We start from the raw sequence: 9,618 nt of genomic DNA on the forward strand, positions 1-9,618 counted from the left end.
CCAGCCAGAGTCTGAACCTTACAGGCATGAGTCACTGCACCCAGCCAGAGTCTGAACCTTACAGGCATGAGCACTGCACCCAGCCAGAGTCTGAACCATGAGTCACTGCACCCAGCCAGAGTCTGAACCTTACAGGCATGAGCACTGCACCCAGCCAGAGTCTGAACCTTACAGGCATGAGTCAGTGCACCCAGCCAGAGTCTGAACCTTACAGGCATGAGTCACTGCACCCAGCCAGAGTCTGAACCTTACAGGCATGAGTCACTGCACCCAGCCAGAGTCTGAACCTTACAGGCATGAGTCACTGCACCCAGCCAGAGTCTGAACCTTACAGGCACGGGGCACTGCACCCAGCCAGAGTCTGAACCTTACAGGCACGAGTCACTGCACCCAGCCAGAGTCTGAACCTTACAGGCACGAGTCACTGCACCCAGCCAGAGTCTGAACCTTACAGGCACGAGTCACTGCACCCAGCCAGAGTCTGAACCTTACAGGCACGAGTCACTGCACCCAGCCAGAGTCTGAACCTTACAGGCACGAGTCACTGCACCCAGCCAGAGTCTGAACCTTACAGGCACGAGTCACTGCACCCAGCCAGAGTCTGAACCTTACAGGCACGAGTCACTGCACCCAGCCAGAGTCTGAACCTTACAGGCACGAGTCACTGCACCCAGCCAGAGTCTGAACCTTACAGGCACGAGTCACTGCACCCAGCCAGAGTCTGAACCTTACAGGCACGAGTCACTGCACCCAGCCAGAGTCTGAACCTTACAGGCATGAGCACTGCACCCAGCCAGAGTCTGAACCATGAGTCAGTGCACCCAGCCAGAGTCTGAACCTTACAGGCACGAGTCACTGCACCCAGCCAGAGTCTGAACCTTACAGGCATGAGCCCTGCACCCAGCCAGAGTCTGAACCTTACAGGCATGAGTCACTGCACCCAGCCAGAGTCTGAACCTTACAGGCACGAGTCACTGCACCCAGCCAGAGTCTGAACCTTACAGGCACGAGTCACTGCACCCAGCCAGAATCTGAACCTTACAGGCACGAGTCACTGCACCCAGCCAGAGTCTGAACCTTACAGGCACGAGTCAGTGCACCCAGCCACAGTCTGAACCTTACAGGCATGAGTCAGTGCACCCAGCCAGAGTCTGAACCTTACAGGCATGAGCACTGCACCCAGCCAGAGTCTGAACCTTACAGGCATGAGTCACTGCACCCAGCCAGAGTCTGAACCTTACAGGCATGAGCACTGCATCCAGCCAGAGTCTGAACCTTACAGGCATGAGTCAGTGCACCCAGCCAGAGTCTGAACCTTACAGGCATGAGCACTGCACCCAGCCAGAGTCTGAACCTTACAGGCATGAGCCCCTACTCCCAGCCAGAGTCTGAACCTTACAGGCATGAGCACTGCACCCAGCCAGAGTCTGAACCTTACAGGCATGAGTCAGTGCACCCAGCCAGAGTCTGAACCTTACAGGCATGAGCACTGCATCCAGCCAGAGTCTGAACCTTACAGGCATGAGTCATTGCACCCAGCCAGAGTCTGAACCTTACAGGCATGAGTCAGTGCACCCAGCCAGAGTCTGAACCTTACAGGCATGAGTCAGTGCACCCAGCCAGAGTCTGAACCTTACAGGCCTGAGTCACTGCACCCAGCCAGAGTCTGAACCTTACAGGCATGAGCACTGCACCCAGCCAGAGTCTGAACCTTACAGGCCTGAGTCACTGCACCCAGCCAGAGTCTGAACCTTACAGGCCTGAGTCACTGCACCCAGCCAGAGTCTGAACCTTACAGGCATGAGCACTGCACCCAGCCAGAGTCTGAACCTTACAGGCCTGAGTCACTGCACCCAGCCAGAGTCTGAACCTTACAGGCATGAGCACTGCATCCAGCTAGAGTCTGAACCTTACAGGCCTGAGTCACTGCACCCAGCCAGAGTCTGAACCTTACAGGCATGAGCCCTGCACCCGGCTAGAGTCTGAACCTTACAGGCCTGAGTCACTGCACCCAGCCAGAGTCTGAACCTTACAGGCATGAGCACTGCACCCGGCCAGAGTCTGAACCTTACAGGCCTGAGTCACTGCACCCAGCCAGAGTCTGAACCTTACAGGCATGAGTCAGTGCACCCAGCCAGAGTCTGAACCTTACAGGCATGAGTCAGTGCACCCAGCCAGAGTCTGAACCTTACAGGCATGAGCACTGCATCCAGCCAGAGTCTGAACCTTACAGGCACGAGTCACTGCACCCAGCCAGAGTCTGAACCTTACAGGCACGAGTCAGTGCACCCAGCCAGAGTCTGAACCTTACAGGCATGAGTCAGTGCACCCAGCCAGAGTCTGAACCTTACAGGCCTGAGTCACTGCACCCAGCCAGAGTCTGAACCTTACAGGCATGAGCACTGCACCCAGCCAGAGTCTGAACCTTACAGGCCTGAGTCACTGCACCCAGCCAGAGTCTGAACCTTACAGGCATGAGCACTGCATCCAGCTAGAGTCTGAACCTTACAGGCCTGAGTCACTGCACCCAGCCAGAGTCTGAACCTTACAGGCATGAGCACTGCACCCGGCTAGAGTCTGAACCTTACAGGCCTGAGTCACTGCACCCAGCCAGAGTCTGAACCTTACAGGCATGAGCACTGCACCCGGCTAGAGTCTGAACCTTACAGGCCTGAGTCACTGCACCCAGCCAGAGTCTGAACCTTACAGGCATGAGCACTGCACCCGGCCAGAGTCTGAACCTTACAGGCACGAGTCACTGCACCCAGCCAGAGTCTGAACCTTACAGGCACGAGTCACTGCACCCAGCCAGAGTCTGAACCTTACAGGCACGAGTCACTGCACCCAGCCAGAGTCTGAACCTTACAGGCACGAGTCACTGCACCCAGCCAGAGTCTGAACCTTACAGGCACGAGTCACTGCACCCAGCCAGAGTCTGAACCTTACAGGCACGAGTCACTGCACCCAGCCAGAGTCTGAACCTTACAGGCACGAGTCACTGCACCCAGCCAGAGTCTGAACCTTACAGGCACGAGTCACTGCACCCAGCCAGAGTCTGAACCTTACAGGCACGAGTCACTGCACCCAGCCAGAGTCTGAACCTTACAGGCACGAGTCACTGCACCCAGCCAGAGTCTGAACCTTACAGGCACGAGTCACTGCACCCAGCCAGAGTCTGAACCTTACAGGCACGAGTCACTGCACCCAGCCAGAGTCTGAACCTTACAGGCACGAGTCACTGCACCCAGCCAGAGTCTGAACCTTACAGGCACGAGTCACTGCACCCAGCCAGAGTCTGAACCTTACAGGCACGAGTCACTGCACCCAGCCAGAGTCTGAACCTTACAGGCACGAGTCACTGCACCCAGCCAGAGTCTGAACCTTACAGGCACGAGTCACTGCACCCAGCCAGAGTCTGAACCTTACAGGCACGAGTCACTGCACCCAGCCAGAGTCTGAACCTTACAGGCACGAGTCACTGCACCCAGCCAGAGTCTGAACCTTACAGGCACGAGTCACTGCACCCAGCCAGAGTCTGAACCTTACAGGCACGAGTCACTGCACCCAGCCAGAGTCTGAACCTTACAGGCACGAGTCACTGCACCCAGCCAGAGTCTGAACCTTACAGGCACGAGTCAGTGCACCCAGCCAGAGTCTGAACCTTACAGGCACGAGTCACTGCACCCAGCCAGAGTCTGAACCTTACAGGCATGAGCACTGCACCCAGCCAGAGTCTGAACCATGAGTCAGTGCACCCAGCCAGAGTCTGAACCTTACAGGCACGAGTCACTGCACCCAGCCAGAGTCTGAACCTTACAGGCATGAGCCCTGCACCCAGCCAGAGTCTGAACCTTACAGGCATGAGTCACTGCACCCAGCCAGAGTCTGAACCTTACAGGCATGAGTCACTGCACCCAGCCAGAGTCTGAACCTTACAGGCACGAGTCACTGCACCCAGCCAGAATCTGAACCTTACAGGCACGAGTCACTGCACCCAGCCAGAGTCTGAACCTTACAGGCACGAGTCAGTGCACCCAGCCACAGTCTGAACCTTACAGGCATGAGTCAGTGCACCCAGCCAGAGTCTGAACCTTACAGGCATGAGCACTGCACCCAGCCAGAGTCTGAACCTTACAGGCATGAGTCACTGCACCCAGCCAGAGTCTGAACCTTACAGGCATGAGCACTGCATCCAGCCAGAGTCTGAACCTTACAGGCACGAGTCACTGCACCCAGCCAGAGTCTGAACCTTACAGGCATGAGCACTGCACCCAGCCAGAGTCTGAACCTTACAGGCATGAGCCCCTACTCCCAGCCAGAGTCTGAACCTTACAGGCATGAGCACTGCACCCAGCCAGAGTCTGAACCTTACAGGCATGAGTCAGTGCACCCAGCCAGAGTCTGAACCTTACAGGCATGAGCACTGCATCCAGCCAGAGTCTGAACCTTACAGGCATGAGTCATTGCACCCAGCCAGAGTCTGAACCTTACAGGCATGAGTCAGTGCACCCAGCCAGAGTCTGAACCTTACAGGCATGAGTCAGTGCACCCAGCCAGAGTCTGAACCTTACAGGCCTGAGTCACTGCACCCAGCCAGAGTCTGAACCTTACAGGCATGAGCACTGCACCCAGCCAGAGTCTGAACCTTACAGGCCTGAGTCACTGCACCCAGCCAGAGTCTGAACCTTACAGGCCTGAGTCACTGCACCCAGCCAGAGTCTGAACCTTACAGGCATGAGCACTGCACCCAGCCAGAGTCTGAACCTTACAGGCCTGAGTCACTGCACCCAGCCAGAGTCTGAACCTTACAGGCATGAGCACTGCATCCAGCCAGAGTCTGAACCTTACAGGCCTGAGTCACTGCACCCAGCCAGAGTCTGAACCTTACAGGCATGAGCACTGCACCCGGCTAGAGTCTGAACCTTACAGGCCTGAGTCACTGCACCCAGCCAGAGTCTGAACCTTACAGGCATGAGCACTGCACCCGGCCAGAGTCTGAACCTTACAGGCATGAGTCACTGCACCCGGCCAGAGTCTGAACCTTACAGGCATGAGTCAGTGCACCCGGCCAGAGTCTGAACCTTACAGGCACGAGTCAGTGCACCCAGCCAGAGTCTGAACCTTACAGGCACGAGTCACTGCACCCAGCCAGAGTCTGAACCTTACAGGCACGAGTCACTGCACCCAGCCAGAGTCTGAACCTTACAGGCATGAGTCAGTGCACCCAGCCAGAGTCTGAACCTTACAGGCCTGAGTCACTGCACCCAGCCAGAGTCTGAACCTTACAGGCATGAGCACTGCACCCAGCCAGAGTCTGAACCTTACAGGCCTGAGTCACTGCACCCAGCCAGAGTCTGAACCTTACAGGCATGAGCACTGCATCCAGCTAGAGTCTGAACCTTACAGGCCTGAGTCACTGCACCCAGCCAGAGTCTGAACCTTACAGGCATGAGCACTGCACCCGGCTAGAGTCTGAACCTTACAGGCCTGAGTCACTGCACCCAGCCAGAGTCTGAACCTTACAGGCATGAGCACTGCACCCGGCTAGAGTCTGAACCTTACAGGCCTGAGTCACTGCACCCAGCCAGAGTCTGAACCTTACAGGCATGAGCACTGCACCCGGCCAGAGTCTGAACCTTACAGGCCTGAGTCACTGCACCCAGCCAGAGTCTGAACCTTACAGGCATGAGTCAGTGCACCCAGCCAGAGTCTGAACCTTACAGGCATGAGTCAGTGCACCTAGCCAGAGTCTGAACCTTACAGGCATGAGCACTGCATCCAGCCAGAGTCTGAACCTTACAGGCATGAGTCACTGCACCCAGCCAGAGTCTGAACCTTACAGGCATGAGCACTGCACCCGGCCAGAGTCTGAACCTTACAGGCCTGAGTCACTGCACCCAGCCAGAGTCTGAACCTTATAGGCATGAGTCAGTGCACCCAGCCAGAGTCTGAACCTTACAGGCATGAGTCAGTGCACCCAGCCAGAGTCTGAACCTTACAGGCATGAGCACTGCATCCAGCCAGAGTCTGAACCTTACAGGCATGAGTCACTGCACCCAGCCAGAGTCTGAACCTTACAGGCATGAGTCAGTGCACCCAGCCAGAGTCGGAAACTTACAGGCATGAGTCACTGCACCCAGCCAGAGTCTGAACCTTACAGGCATGAGCACTGCATCCAGCCAGAGTCTGAACCTTACAGGCATGAGTCAGTGCACCCAGCCAGAGTCTGAACCTTACAGGCATGAGCACTGCACCCAGCCAGAATCTGAACCTTACAGGCACGAGTCACTGCACCCAGCCAGAGTCTGAACCTTACAGGCATGAGCACTGCATCCAGCTAGAGTCTGAACCTTACAGGCCTGAGTCACTGCACCCAGCCAGAGTCTGAACCTTACAGGCATGAGCACTGCACCCAGCCAGAGTCTGAACCTCTTAATCACCTTGCACTCTTTTCTCCCTTTCCCCTTCTTTCTCCCTCAGCCATGACTCACCCCCATCCCTCCCCACCCCGGACATAGTTTTATCTTTAGAGCCCCTACCTATTCCACCATCCTGGGCCTTCCTACCTGGTCCAGCTGAATCTCTCTGCCTGCTCTCTGCAGACCGTAGGCTTTGGTTCTCAGCAGAAATGCACGTGTTGTGTTTCCTTCTCTGCCAGCAGAATTTCCAGGCCTCAAACCTGACCTGATCTTCTAGCTGGAGAGAGAGGAAGAGCCATGGCTGCCAGATGTTCCAGAGACTGAAAATACAGACACACAGAGATGCTCCTTCCCAGGTGAGAAGAGGGAAGCAGTTCTGGAGGAGGCAGTAGTGGGATACATTAGGAGACATAACCTGAAAAAACAGAGCCAGGCGGCTGCGCGCGGTGGCTCACGCCTGTAATCCCAGCACTTTGGGAGGCAGAGGCAGGCGGATCACAAAGTCAGGAGACCATTCCGGCTAACACGGTGAAACCTCGTCTCTACTAAAAATACAAAAAATTAGCTGGGCGTGGTGGCGGGCGCCTGTAGTCCCAGCCACTCAGGAGGCTGAGGCAGAAGAATGGCATGAACCCAGGAGGTGGAGCTTGCAGTGAGCCGAGATCACGCCACTGCACTCTAGCCTAGGCGACAGAGCAAGACTCCGTCTGAAAAAAAAAAAAAAAAAAACAGAGCCAGGCTGGGCACGATGGCTCACACCTATAATCCCAGCATTTTGGGAGGCCAAGGTGGGTGCATCACTTGAGGTCAGGAGTTCGAGACCAGCCTGGCCAACATGGCGAAACCCCGCCTCTACTAAAAATACAAAAATTAGCCAGGTTTGGTGGCATGTGTTTGAAGTCTCAGCTACTCACGAAGCTGAGGCAGGAGAATCGTTTGAACCCGGTAGGCAGAGGTTGCAGTGAGCTGAGATCACACCACTGTACTCCAGCCTGGGCGACAGGGCGAGACTCTGTCTCAAAAAAAAAAAAAAAAAAAAAGCCGGGTGTGGTGGCCCATGCCTTTAATCCCAGCACTTTGAGAAGCCAAGGTGGGTGGATCACTCGAGGTCAGGAGTTTGAGACCAGCCTGGCCAACATGTGAAACCCGTCTCTGCTAAAAGTACCACAAAAAAAAAAAAAAAAAAAAAAAAAAAAAAATTAGCTGGGCATGGTGGCGTAGGCCTGTAATCCCAGCTACCCAGGAGGCTGAGGTAGGAGAATCACTTGAACCCAGGAGGAGGAGGTTGCAGTGAGCCAAGATCGCACCACTGCAGTCCAGCCTGGGTGACAGAGCGAGACTCCGTATCCAAAAAAAAAAGAAAAAAAAGAAAGAAAGAAAGAAAGAAAGAAAGAAATTAAGGGAAACAATTCCATTCACAAGAGCATTAAAATGAATAAAATATTCAGGAATAAATATAATCAAGAGGCAAAAGACTCATAAACTGAAAAACTACAAAAGATCACTGAAAGAAGTTAAAGAACACATAAATAAATGGAAATACACTCGCTGTTCATGGATGGGAAGACTTCATATTGTTAAGGTGACAATACTACCCAAAGTGATCTACAGATTCAATACCTATCAAAATCTTAATGGTGTTTTTTGTACATATAGAAAAACCCTTAACTGGGCGTGGTGCCACGAACCTGTAGTCCCAGCTACTCAGGAAGCTGAGATGGAAGGGTCGCTTGAGCCCATGAGGTCGAAGCTGCAGTGAGCTGACTTTGTGCCATGGCACTCCAGCCTGGGTGACAGAGTGAGATCCTGCTTCAAAGAAAAAAAGAAAAAAAGGACTATCCTGAGCTTCATATGGAATGGCAAGTGACCCCAAATAGCCAAAACAATCTTGAAAAAGAACAAAGTTGGAGGACTCACACTTCCTGATTTCAAAACTTAATACAAAGCTACAATAAAAAACAATGTGATACTGGCATGATAGGAAATAAAATGTAATACAATAGAGAGCCCAGAAATAAAGCCTTGCGTATATTATCAGTTGACTTTCAGCAAGGATGCTTACACCCTTTGTCGTTTGGGTCCCACCAAATTTTGTATGTTGAAGCCCCAACCCCCAATGTGGGAGACAGTGGCTGTGAGAAGGTGACACAGGTTAAATGAGACCATAGGGTGGGGCCCTAATGCAATAGGGCTGGTGCCTCTAAAAGAGGAAGAGATACCAGAGATCTGTCTCTCTCCACCATGTAAGAATACAGCAAGAAGGTAGCCATCTGCAAGCCAGGAAGAGAACCCTCACTGCGAACTGAATCGGCTGGTACCTTACCTTCCTAGCCTCTGGAATTGTGAGAAATAAATTTCTGTTGCTTATGCCAAGCCACCTAGTCCGTAGTATGTTCTTATGGCAGCCCAAGCTAATACATCATTCAATTGGAAAAGGAGTCTATTCAATAGATACTGGCTGGGCAAGACAGCTCACGCCTGTAATCCCAGCACTTTGGGAGGCCAAGGCAGGCGGATGACTTGAGGTCAGGAGTTCAAGAGCAGCCTGTCCAACGTGGTAAAGCCCTGTCTCTACTAAAAATAAAAAAATTAGCTGGGCATGGTGGTGCATGCCTGTAATCCTAGCTACTAAGGAGGCTGAGGCAGAAGAATTGTTTGAACCCGGGAAGTGGAGGTTGCAAAAAAACTACAAAAGATCACTGAAAGTAGTTAAAGAACACATAAATAAATGGATGGATCTGCCCATCTCAGCCTCCCAAAGTGCTGGGTTACAGGCGTGAGCCACCATGCCTGGACAAAACAGTTAAATTACCATATGATTCAGCTATTTCACTCCTAGGTATATAGCTAAAAGTACTTGAAGTAGGTATTCGAAAACATATTTTCACACCAATGTTCACACTAGCATTATTTACAATAGGCAAAATGTAGGAACACCCAAGTGTCCAACAACAAATTAACGGATAAACAAAATGTGCTATATACATACGACAGAATATTACTTGGTTATAAAAAGTAATGGAAGCCGGGCGCAGTGGCTCACGCCTATAATCCCAGCACTTTGGAAGGCTGAGGCGGGTGGATCACAAGGTCAAGAGATCAAGACCATCCTGGCCAACATGGTGAAACTCCGTCTCTACTAAAAATAAAAAATTAGCTGGGTGTGGTACTGCGTGCCTGTAGTCCCAGCTACTCGGGA

The sequence above is a fragment of the Pan paniscus genome, chromosome 7, assembly GCF_029289425.2.
Source record: "Pan paniscus chromosome 7, NHGRI_mPanPan1-v2.0_pri, whole genome shotgun sequence".
Lineage (NCBI taxonomy): Eukaryota > Metazoa > Chordata > Mammalia > Primates > Hominidae > Pan > Pan paniscus.